This window comes from Apium graveolens, chromosome 3, assembly GCF_009905375.1.
Source record: "Apium graveolens cultivar Ventura chromosome 3, ASM990537v1, whole genome shotgun sequence".
NCBI lineage: Eukaryota > Viridiplantae > Streptophyta > Magnoliopsida > Apiales > Apiaceae > Apium > Apium graveolens.
The window spans coordinates 92773313-92786970 of record NC_133649.1 but is presented as its reverse complement, the minus strand read 5'-3'; positions in this window follow the sequence as shown (position 1 = coordinate 92786970).

Genomic DNA, 13658 nt, shown 5'->3' with positions numbered 1-13658 from the left:
TCTTTTCTTTTGTTTTTTCAGATAAGTGAGGCTTATCAAGCATGTAGTTCATCCTTAAGATTTACTGACATCAGAATTTGACAGATAAGAAACAATAATCTAGTTTGTGACTTAGTAATAAGATACACAAAGTAAATTTGACTAAGATCAAAATCAGAATTTGCTTGTGTTATGGATTTCCACATAAACAACTAATTTAAACATGGGATACACAGTTTTGTTATAGACTACTAAGTCAGCATCTAACAAATAATCCTCATTGGATTGAATAGTCACAGAACATTCAAAACACTATCAGAGTATATAGAATCACATCAGATAACAATCAGTATTTAATATGTTACAGTTTAAGCACAGATTACATTGAGATAAGACAATCTGTAAACACTGATCATAAAGTCTGATGCATGAGAACAAAAACTAAACAGATTTTGAGAAAGAACCTGAAACCATTTCAAGTTCATTTACCAGTCTTGTAAAAGTAGCTTCATATAGTGGTTTTGTGAAGATATCTGCTAGTTATTGATCTGTTAAAACAAAATGCAATTCCACTGTACCTTCCATCACATGTTCCCTTATGAAATGGTACCTAATGCTGATGTGCTTTATCATTGAGTGTTGAACTGGATTTCTTGTCATAGCAATAGCACTTTGATTATCACAGTAAATGGGTATTTTAGAAAATTCTAACCCATAGTCCAGTAACTGATTCTTCATCCAAAGAATCTGTGCACAACAACTTCTTGCAACAATATATTCTGCTTCTGCAGTTGATGTGGAAATTGATTTCTGTTTCTTGCTAAACCAAGAAACCAATCTGCCTCCAAGAAATTTACAGCTTCCACTAGTGCTTTTCCTGTCTATTTTGCATCCTGCAAAATCTGCATCTGAGTAACCTATTAGCTTAAAATTTGAATTCTCTAGGATACCACAATCCTAGATCAGTTGTACCCTTGAGGTACTTAAAAATTCTTTTCACATCTAATAGATGAGGTTCTCTTGGATCAGCCTGAAATCTTACACAAAAACAGGTAGCATACATGATATCAGGTCTACTTGCAGTTAAATAGAGTAAAGAGCCAATCATATCTCTGTAGTTAGTAATATCTACTGATGCTCCAGTATCTTTATCTAACTTGGTAGCAGTGGCCATGGGAGTGAATGCAGTTGAACAGTCTTGCATTCCAAATTTCTTGAGTAAATTTCTAGTGTACTTGGATTGATTTATGAAAGTACCTTCTTCATTTTGCTTGACTTGAAGTCCCAGAAAATAGCTAAGTTTTCCCATCATACTCATTTGATATCTTGAATGCATTAGCTTTGCAAACCTTTCACAGAGTTTGGCATTTGTAGAACCAAAGATGATATCATCAACATATATCTGTACCAAAAGTAAGTCCTTTCCATGGTTGAGGTAGAACAGAGTTTTATCAATTATGCATCTGGTAAATCCACTTTCCAGAAGAAATTGAGCTAAAGTCTCATACCATGCTCTTGGAGCTTGTTTAAGGCCATAAAGTGCTTTGTCAAGCCTGTAGACATGATTTGGAAATTTTAGATCTACAAAGCCTAGAGGTTGTTCAACATATACCTCTTATTCCAATTTTCCATTAAGAAAAGCACTTTTTACATCCATTTAAAAGACTTTAAACTTCTTGTGAGCAGCATAAGCCAAAAAGATTATTATGGCTTCCAATCTAGCAACTGGAGCAAATGTTTCATAATAGTCATACCCTCCTGTTGAGAGTAACCTTTAGCAACCAGCCTTGCTTTGTTTGTTGTAATTATGCCATCACTGTTAGTTTTGTTTCTGAACACCCATTTTGTGCCAACAATGGATCTGTTCTTTGGTCTTGGCACTAGGGTCCAGACTTTATTTCTTTCAAATTCATTTAACTCTTCCTGCATTGCTTGTACCCAATCAGTATCTTGAAGAGCTTCTTCCACTTTCTTTGGTTCAGAATCAGATAGAAAGGAATGATAGAGACATTCATTTGATGTTGCAATTCTAGTTCTGACACCTGCTTCAGCATCTCCAATTATTAAGTCAGGTGTATGTGCTTTAGTCCACTTCCTTGCAGATGGAAGTTGATCTCTAGAACCGGATCCTTCCCCATGATCCATGCTGTCTCCATCAACATTTTCTGATGCTCCCCCTGAAGTTATGCTCTCTGAAATTTTAGAATTTTAGTTGGATCCTTCGGGAATTGAAGAATTAGAGTTTCTAGAATTATCAGAATTTGGCTCATCAGAACTTGATGAATCAGAACTTGAAGAACCAGTGACAGGTTCTGATGCTTCTTGAGAGTCTTAAGATGTGGTATGTTCATTTTCCTTTGGAGTTGTTACCACAGTTTTAATGACATCAGAACTTAACACGTCAGCACTTACAGGATTAGAGTTTAAGTCATCAGAATTTACAGGATCGGAATTTAAGTCTTCATTTTCAAATCTCAGCTGATCATGATCATTGAAATCTTCAAGTCCAGTAATCTTTTTATCATCAAAAGATACATTGATAGATTCCATGACAACCCTTGTTCTTAAATTGTAGACTCTGAAGGCTTTTGTGGAAAGTGGATATCCAACAAAAATTCCTTCATCAGCTGTTAGATCAAATTTTGACAGCTGTTTAGGATGAGTCTTAAGAACAAAACACCTGCATCCAAATACATGAAAGTATTTCAGATTTGGTTTCTTTTTCTTCACCATCTCATATGGTGTTTTTCCATGCTTGTTTATGAGTGTAGCATTCTGTGTAAAACAAGCAGTCTGCACAACTTCAGCCCAAAAATAGGTTGGTAGCTTTGCTTCATCAAGCATAGTTCGTGCAGTGTTAGGTCACACACACTATAGAAGGGGGTTGAATACAGTGTATACTACAATCAAATCGAATTAAGAACACAAGTATGTAATACAGAATAATCTTATTAATTAAACATTATTGCAATGGAACCGTTCTCTCTCAGTGATGAACAAATATCACGAGAGCTGCTAGGGTTACAATGAATAATATTCTCGATAATGATAACACATCTAGTGTAAACCCTATGTTGTGTTTATATACCACACAGTTACAAGATAATCTCTAATTAATATCGAATATGATTCTAGTATCCTAAAATATATCAATTAGTTATCTTTTCTTCCAAGTATTCTTTTCTTCATAGAATTCTTCTCCATGCATATCTCTTCTTGTTTTAGTCTTGATCTTCTTTCCTTTCAATCAGCCGCCTTCCTTATCTGAAAGTCTTCTTAAGTCCTGATATTATCTCCTGATAAATATCTTCTGATATCTTAAGTTCTGATAACTTAAGTTCTGATATCTTAAGTTCTGACTTCAGTATAAGTACTGATTTCCAGTTAAGTCCTGATTTGTCCTGTTAGTCATGATCTGAAAACTAAACACAAATCATTATTAGACATGACATCACAAATATATCTAACAATCTCCCCCAACTTATAAATTAGCATAATATACAAGTTCAATAGATATTTGATGATGTCAAAAACATTAAGTACAAATGCATATAAGAATTTTACTAGATAACTACAACTCAGAGTCCTTGTAGCTTTTACCATCCTTAAAGTCTGATATCAGCTTTAGCCTGTATATCCTTCAAAATTTAACAGTTATGTCCTTGACCTGGCTTCAGTTTGTGATCTCTTGAATGTCAGGAGTTGTTCTGAGATAGTTCTTCAAAAGAGTTCTCTCAGCATATTCAAGTTCATTTATCATCCTCCTTTTAGCATCTTTAAGTTCAACTGTATCTTCTCCTGTCTGAAAGATAGCAGCCCTAAGATCATTAATCTTTGCTTTCCTTATTTCCTGATCTAGTTTGATCAGACAAGCTTTGTCTGACTTCAGATTAAATTCAACACCCTTAATACCCAAAAATGTAGTGATCTTGGCGGTATTAGGCTTCATCTCAACTAATTCACCATTGTGAGCTCTGTACTTTGGATAGTATGGTATGTCAGACTTTACAGAGTAAAGTTTCTTCGGTCTTTGAATATCAGATTTTAAGTAACTTGCAGCACCATTTGTTGACCTGTTCTTCACTTGAAGTAGAAATAAAACTTGTTGCAGTTCTTCATAATACTTCAACCGAATTGCATCCTTTCTTATCTGGAATATTCTTCCATCTGTCATAAAATAAAGCATTATGTCTTCTTTCAGCTTGGAATTGTAGACCATCTGTACAGACTCCAATTGATTTAGTCTTTCTGGAGTTGTCCCTAATCCTGGTTCAGAAAGAGATGTAGAATCTGAGGTAGAGTTGTTTACTCTTTTCTCATCAGCATTACCCAGTCCTGTTTTATCTCTAGCTTCCTTTCCTTGGAGCAATTTACCCTGAAAAATATTTGTTGAAGTCTTCATAGGTTGAGCAGATTGTTGAGCTTTAGTAACCCAGGTAGTAGAGCTATTAAAGGTTTAACAGGAGCAATGTCAGAGGTTTCCTTTTCTTCTGATGTCAAGATAAATTGAGCTCTGTCAGAGGTTGCTTGAATATTCCTTTTCTTCTTCAAAATCAAAATTGTATCTTCATCAGATTTTTCTTCCAGATCCATGGTTGGTAGATATAACTTTACAGGTTCATCAACTTTTGCCTTACCCTTGAATCTAGGATCAACTTCCACCTGTAATTTGGACTTGGCCTTAGATGCCTCAGTATTTGTCCTCTCGTTGATCACAATGCCCTTAGGATTAGGTGGTTTCTTTTCTATGACTTGAGCTTTAGACTTTGACTTAGATTTGTCATTTTTAGCTTTCAGTCTAATCTCTTCTTCCTTCATACTTTCAATATCCATGCCTGGATTGTCCTTTAGGAACAGCCTTTTGGAGATCTCTTTATCAAGTTTCACAGTTTGTTCATTAGAACTTATCCTTTTACCAGTATCAGAACTTGTTCTTCTCCCAGCATCAGAACTTGTTCTTTGATTTGTAGTTCTGGCTTTGCTTGATAAAGAACCCCTGCCTTGACTTAGACCTCTACTCCTTTCAGAGTTTCCCTGGTCTTCATTATCATCATCCTTACCCTTCAGTGGTTGATCAATTTTGCATTTGGACTTCATTACTTTCTCCCCCTTTTTGGCATCATCTGCTAGAAGCAGGGAGACAAGCAATTCCACGAAGTTTTGGATTTCATTGAGTTGGTTTTGTTGAGCAGCTTGATTTTTTTATATATTAGATAGTTGAGCTTGCTGCTTTTCTTGAGTCTTTTCTATATACCCAATGCGGTCGAAGGCTGGCTTAAAAAACCTTTTCTTTTCCAATGTGAAATTCATGTCTTGCTTAAGCAGTGTTTCTTGAAGTTTGTCCACCTTGACTTGAGTTATTGAGTGTTGACCTTGAAGGTTCCTGGTACTCAATGCAGTAACTCTGAGTTGTGCTTTGAAGTCATCATTCATTAGCATCTCATCATCTTTAGCCAGGTGCTCAGCAAGAATATTTGCAGTAGGAACAAAATCAACTTTGGTCCACTCTTTGATCCACTCTCTTCCTCTGGAGGTTTCACTCCAAGGTACTGGTGCATCCTCTCTCACAAAGTTCTTAATCAAATCAGCTTTATCAATTGTTTGCAGAGGTGCATGTCCTGAAGGACCAGCTGCATCAACATTTACATTTGTAGCAGTTTCACCAGTATTGTCAGCATTTACTTCAACAGAACTTGCAGAATCTTCAGTATCAGCATCTTGTGATAGAATGAGTGTATGTGAAGCAATAGAAGATTCATCTGCATGAACATCAGCATCTAGCAGTGGAGTTGCTGGTGGAGTTTGCTGTGAAGTAAGTGAAGTAAGTGGAGCTTCCAGATACAAGACCATAGGCACATCCAAATTATTGATATCAATTTCAGCACTTATGCTTGGATTGTCAGCATGTTCTGGAGAGTTTATTGGAGACATAGGAGGTGTAGGCATTAAACTAGTCTCTGGCTCTTGGATTGGAGATTTGTGAGCTTCATGAAGTTCTGGCTCAGCACTTGGAAGAGATTCAACTACAGTAGGTTCTTGTGGGATCAGAGATTCCTGACCCCCTTTTACAGCTGCTGCTTCCATTTCTTCTTCAGAGATTGATTCTTCTACAACCCTCCTTGCTCTTTGCTTTTTAAGTCCCTTAGTTGGTGGAGAGACTCTGGGAGCTTGATCATTAGAGTTTAGCTTTTTATGCCTTTTTAGGGACTTAGAACTCCCTGATTTCTTGAGCTTTCTGAGAAGAGACCTTCTCAGTTACTTCAACAACAGGTTTTGATGGTTGAACCTATTCCTCATCATCAGACTCATCTCTTAAAATTATCTTCCTTCTTTTCTGTTGTGCCTGAGGTACTGTCTTAGTCCTCTTTGCTCTAGAAGGAGAAGGCTTCACCTGATTATGTGCTGATGGTTGTGGTTGCTGTGTTTGATTAATGGTGGGTTCTGATGGCTGTTGAGTGTTGGTGGGTTGGACATCAGGATATAGCAATGAAAGAGATCAGTAAAAGCCCTCTTAGCTAACCTAAAAGGTTCTATGTGTTCACTTGTTGGTTGTGGTTCATCGGATGTACAGTAACTGTAAATTAACTGACAGAACCTAGCAAAATAAACTACATTCATGTCCTCTTTCATTCTATCTCCTATAAAACATAACACAGTCTTGGCATAATCAAAGTGAGACTATTTTAGAAGTGCATACCCAATTTGTTGTGTCAGAATAGGAATGGCATCAAAATTTGAGCACTTGTTGGAAAACGTCTTCATGATGCAATCGAAGAAGAAGCTCAATTCCCTTCGAATATATGGGCATTTGAGTTGATCCATCTTAGCTAAACTCTTTTCATACCCTATATTAGCCATCATATGCTGTAGCAAGGGCTCCTCCACAGCAGAACTGAATTGACAGTTTTCAGGTAGGTGTAGAGCTTTTCGAACTGTTGCCTGAGTAACAATATACTCAACCTCCTTTGCTGTAAACACGATGCTTGGAGTCCCATTCTTACCACCATCATCATAAAGTCCCGTTCGCCAGAACGTCGCCAGAACGTCAGAACTTGATTTCCAGATAAACTGGATGGCTGCGTCAAAGTGAACCCAATTTCACTATGAGATAAGAAATCCTGAATAAAATGAAGTTCCGAAGGAGCTTCACTCTTAGTGAGAATGGCAGCATAGTTGTTTGGGATGAACTTTTCTCCATTAAAGATTATATCATTCGGTGCCATTGAAAAAGAAGTGAGAATTTAGAGTGCCTGAAAGGTGTTTGATAAAATGTCCGGATAGAAAACCGTCAGAGAATATGAGAAAATAAAAAAAAGAGTATAGAAAGAAATGTAAGTAAAAGATTTTAAAATCTTTTATCTCTTTTACTTATACGCTCCACTTGACAGCAGTTATTAAGAAGTGAAACAGACTTTACACCTGTCAGCCATGCTAGTAGTTAAGACAAAAGTTAATGGGCACGGGAAATAAGTAATGATTACTATGCACATGCAGTTTTTCAAAAAAATTGTTCCCACTAAACAAATGATTATTACTATCTTTATCTCACTTAAACCAATATTCTGATAAAATATAACCGTTCAAGTATTCACCAAAAATAAATCAAGTAAATAAATACTGCCACGTAAGCATCAGAACTTGATTATTATCAGAATTTAAAGGTCATCAGAATATGGCTCAAGTACTCAAAAAGTGAATGTTTATTTCTGTAATTCTTCACACAAATACTGATATGGTTTTAGCAGAACTTAATCATCAGAACTTCCATCAGAACTTGTCCTCAGAATTTATGAAACTAACACTTAAACTGTTCATCTAAAATAATGTTGATCACCACAGTAATTTTCATCATTCATATGGAGTGTAAGTGTGTGCTTTAAGCTAAATATCAGACAGAGAGTAAAGTCTGATTCACTTCAGTACATCTTAGAAATAAGGCATAACTAAGAACTTTGCTCAAAATCTGTCATTAGTCCGAAGTCTACTATAGAATGAGTCCATGCATGAGTCCACCTCAACTGTTTTGTGCTCATTTTATGCATCTTTTGAAATTCCTTTTTACAGTGGCTTCTCAGTGTAAGTGAGTCACGACTGCTTATCAGAATTTATGCTATTATCAAAGTATTTCTCCAGTAATCAGAGAATGTGAAAAGTCACCAAGAAAATTTTATTTTGCTTTTCTAATGCTTATTACTTAATACCAGCAATACACTTGGGTCTTCCCTTCCACATATATTTTTCTCTAGATCTCAAAGGAGTACCTGATATTTATTTCTTTTCTTTACCTTTTCTTTTGATAAGTGAGGCTTATCAGCACTTAATACATCCATAAGATTTACCAACATCAGAACTTAACAGATAAGAAGCACTATTCTAGTTTTTGACTTAGTAATAAGATACACAAAGTAAACCTAACCAGGCTCAATATCAGAATTTGCTTGTGTTAAAAGCTTTCCACATAAACAATTACTTCAAACATGGGATCTTTAGTTTATTATAGACTACTAGGTTAGCATCTAGCACAGTTATCCTCATTGGATTGAATAGTCACAAAAACATTTTATATCACTATCAGAGTTTAGAAATTCACATCAGACAACAATCAGCACTTAGGTAGATTTCAATTTAGGCATAGATTACATAAATATAGTAATATCTGTAAATACTGATCATAAGGTCTGATGTATCAGAACATAAACTAAACAGATTTAGAGAAAGAACCTGAAACCATTCCAAGTTCATTTACCAATCTTGTAAAAGTAGCTTCACATAGTGGTTTTGTGAAGATATCTGCTAGTTGTTGATCTGTTGGAACAAAATGCAATTCCACTGTACCTTCCATCACATGTTCCCTTATGAAGTGATACCTAATGTTGATGTGCTTTGTCATTGAGTGCTGAACTGGATTACCTGTTATAGCAATAGCACTTTGATTATCACAGTAAATGGATATTTTAGAAAATATTAACCCATAATCCAGTAATTGATTCTTCATCCAAAGAATTTGTGCACAGCAGCTTCCTGCAGCAATGTACTCTGCCTCTGCAGTTGATGTGGAGATTGACTTTTGCTTCTTGCTAAACCAAAAAACTAATCTGCCTTCAAGAAATTGGCAGCTTCCACTTGTGTTTTTCCTGTCAATTTTGCATCCTGCAAAATCTGCATCTGAGTAACCTATTAGCTTAAAGTCTGATTCCCTAGGATACCATAATCCTAGATCAGCTGTACCCTTAAGGTACTTGAAAATTCTTTTCACAAGCTGTTAAGTGAGGTTCTCTTGGATCTGCTTGAAATCTTGCACAAAGACAGGTAGCATACATGATATCAGGTCTACTTGCAGTTAGATAAAGTAAAGAGCCAATCATACCTTTGTAATCAGTAATATCTATTGATGTACCAGTATCCTTATCCAATTTTGTTGCAGTGGCCATGGGAGTGGATGCACTTGAACAATCTTGCATTCCAAATTTCTTCAACAAATTTCTAGTGTACTTAGATTGACGAATAAAAGTTCCTTCTTCATTCTGCTTGACTTGAAGGCCCAGAAAATAGCAAAGTTCTCCCATCATACTCATTTGATATCTTGACTGCATTAGTTTGGCAAACCTTTTATAAAGTCTGTCATTTGTAAAGCCAAAAATGATATCATCAACATATATCTACACCAAAAGTAAGTCTTTTCCATGGTTGAAATAGAATAAAGTTTTGTCAATAGTCCCTCTGTTAAATCTACTTTCCAGAAAAAACTGAGCTAATGTCTCATACCATGCTCTTGGAGCTTGCTAAAGGCCATAAAGTGCTTTATCAAGTCTATAGACATGATTAGGAAATTTTGAATCTACAAAACCTGGAGGTTGTTCAACATATACTTCTTCTTCCATTCTTCATTAAGAAAAGCACTTTTTACATCCATTTGAAAGACTTTAAACTTTTTGTGAGCAGCATAAGCCAGAAATATCCTTATGGCTTCCAATCTAGCAACTGGTGAAAATGTTTCATCATAATCAATTCCCTCCTGTTGAGAATATCCTTTTGCAACCAGCCTTGCTTTATTTCTTGTAATTATGCCATCACTATCAGTTTTATTTCTGAACACCCACTTTGTACCAACAACAGATCTATTCTTTGGTCTTAGCACTAGGGTCCAGACTTTATTTCTTTCAAATCCATTTAACTCTTCCTGCATTGCTTGCACCCAATCAGCATCATGAAGAGCTTCTTCCACTTTCTTTGGTTCAGTCTGAGAAAGAAAAGAATGATAGAGACATTCATTTGATGTTTCTGTTTTAGTTCTAACACCTGCTTCAGGATTTCCAATAATCAAGTCAGGTGTATGTGCTTTAGTCCACTTTCTTGCAGATGGAAGGTGATCTCTAGAACTGGATGCTCCCCCATGATCCATGCTATCTCCATCAACATTTTCTGATGCTCCCCCTGAAATTATGCTCTCTGAGTTGGATCCTTCAAAATTTAAATTTCCAGAATTATCAGAACTTGGCCCATCAGAACTTGATGAATCAGAACTCGAAGAGCCTATTATAGGTTCTGATGCTTCTTGAGATGTGGTTGGATCTTCAATATGCCCCCTGCACTATGTGTATTTTCCTTTGTCGTAGTCACCACAGTTTCAATAATATCAGAGTTTAACCCATCAGAGTTTGCAGTATCAGGATTTAGACTATCAGAATTTACAGAATCAGAATTTAAAGCTTCATTCTCAAATCTCAGCTGATCATGATCATTGAAATCTTCAAGTCCAGTAATTTTCTTATCATCAAAAGAGACATTGATAGATTACATAACAACCCTTGTTCTTAAATTGTAGACTCTGAAGGCTTTTGTGGAAAGTGGATATCCAACAAAAATTCCTTCATCAGCTTTTAGATCAAATTTGGATAGCTGTTCAGGATGAGTCTTAAGAACAAAACACTTGCATCCAAATACATGAAAGTACTTCAGATTTGGCTTTTTTTCTTCACCATCTCATATGGTGTCTTTCCATGCTTATTGAGAAGTGTTGCATTCTGAGTAAAATAAGCAGTCTGCACAGCTTCAGCCCAAAAGTAGGTTGGTAACTTTGCTTCATCAAGCATAGTTCCTGCAGCTTCAATAAGAGTTTTATTCTTTCTTTCAACAAATCCATTTTGCTGTGGAGTTCCAAGAGTAGAGAATTCTTGCTTTATTCCATGGTCTTTGCAGAACTCTTCCATGATCAAATTCTTGAACTCAATTTCATTATCACTTCTTATGATTTTCACAGAGACTTTGACCAATTTATCCAATTGTTTGACATGATCAATCAAGATAGATGTAGTTTCACTTTTTGTGTGCAGGAAATACACCCATGTGTATCTGGTAAACTCATCTACTATGACCATAGCATATTTCTTCTTAGCAATAGACATGACATTCACTGGACCAAATAGATCAACATGTATACACAAAGGCCATCCGGAGCAAATACTGATTTTGGCAGACCTCTCACAAGATCTTTCTTGACTAGTTCATTTATATTGTTAAAATTTAAATGAGAGAGTTTCTTGTGCCAATCCCAGCTTTCTTCAATTGATGCTCTGCTTAACAGACAAATTGCAGAACCATTAGAACTTATTGAAAGAATGGCTTCATAAATGTTACCATGCATGTATCCCTTCAGAACAACTTTGCCTGTAGATTTGCTTACAACTTCACAGTGTTCTTCAAAGATATCCACATGATAACCTCTGTCACAGATTTGACTAACACTCAGCAGATTGTGTTTAAGTCCTGAGACTAGAGCTACTTTTTCAATGATGACATTCCCAAGATTGATATTGCCATATCCCAGAGTTTTTCCCATGTTGCCATCTCCATAAGACACTCCTAGGCCAGCTTTCTCCACAAAGTCTGATAGCAGGGCTTTATTTCCAGTCATATGTCCTGAACATCCACTGTCCAGAACTAGGATGTTTTTCCTGTTGCCCTGCAATCACAAAAATCACTAATGATTAGTTTTAAGGACCCAGACTTGCTTGGATCCTTTGGCCTTATTAAGTTTGTTAACATTTACAGCGGATTTAACATCAGAGTTTATGTTAACATTTTTCTTATCAGAATTTACAGTATCAGGCTTTGCATCCTAACTTACACTAGAAGGAATAATGCTAACTTTCTTTAAAGAAGGTTTTATTTGATAATAATCATAGTACAAACTATGATATTCCTTACAAATATAAATGGAATGCCATAAACTACCACAATGAAAATAAGGATTTTGTGGTTTAAACCTAACAGACTAACTCTTAACTCCTGAATTAGGAGGTAAATAGTTTATTTCCTTATTCTTCCTACAAAAAGAAGCAAGATAGTTAGTATTTCCACAGTTATTGCATTTCTTTCTAGGAGCATTAGGAACAGACTTATAATTATTGCTTTTATTCACACCTTCCTTTCCATTCCTATTTTTCCTAGGTGGCTTTACCTTGTTTACATTCTTAATCTCTTTCAGCTTATACTTAAGCTGCTTCTTTGTCATTAAGCTTATGTTAACTTCAGCTAGTTTATCCTGTTTTAGTTTGTCAGAAGTTGACTCTGCCTTAACTTCTGTATCAATATCTTTCATCTTTTCAGAATCAGACTTTACAGTTTTAGCTATAAACTTAACAGGATTTACCTTTGGCTTAGTAGTCTGTTTAACAGTAATTGGATTAATTTGTTCAATTCCTATTTCACTTTTATCATCTCCATAACCTAAGCCCTCTTTCCAGTTTCCACTACTTAGCAAATTCTGAGTTGTTCTGCCAGAGTTAGTCCAAGTCCTGATAATCTCTCTTTCCTTTTCTAACTCAGTTTTTAGAGATTGATTCAATTTTAACACTTCATCTCTAACATAAAAAGCATCATCTCTTTCTTTCTGAGTTTGATGGAACATAACTAACTCTTTTTCTAAATAGTCATTCCTTTTCTTAAAAGCCAGATTTTCAGAAGTTAACCTATCACATGTTAAAGTCTGATCTCTATAGCTAATGAATATGGTTTTAAGATAAGATCTCAACTCAGTAATATCATTAGTATGAAAAGCATAAGTTGTTTGAGGTACCTTTAACTCAGCTAGCATCAGAACTGCTATCAGCATTTGCCATCAAGGCATAGTTCTCCTCATCTTCAGAATCTGAAGTGTTTGTCCAGCTTTTCTTCTTTATGACAAGTGCCTTGCCTTTGTCACCTTTTCCTTTCTTGAAATCAGGAGATATGTGGCCTTTCTCACCACAATTGTAGCATTTAACATTTGAGTAATCTCCTTTTTCAGACTTTCCTGCTTTGCCTTCAGATTTTCCGAATCCCTTCTTATCAGAACTTTCACTTTTCCTGGAAAATTTTTTTCCCCTTCTGAATTTCCTGTAGGCTATCTTTGTGATACCCTTCACCATCAGAGCACACAATCTGATCATCTCTTCATCAGCATCCATCTCAGATAGACTTTCAGTTTTTGAATCCTCATCATTATCAGAACTTGATGAATCTGAATCAGACTTTGTGATGAGAGCCTTTCCTTTGCCTTTCTTTGAGACAGCCACTTTAGGGGATTCCTCCTTAGCCTAAAGAGCAACTGCCTTTGACTTTCTCCCATATCTCTTGCTTCTTTGATCCATCTCAAGTTTATGAGTTTTGAGCATACCATAAATTTCATCAAGAGCATA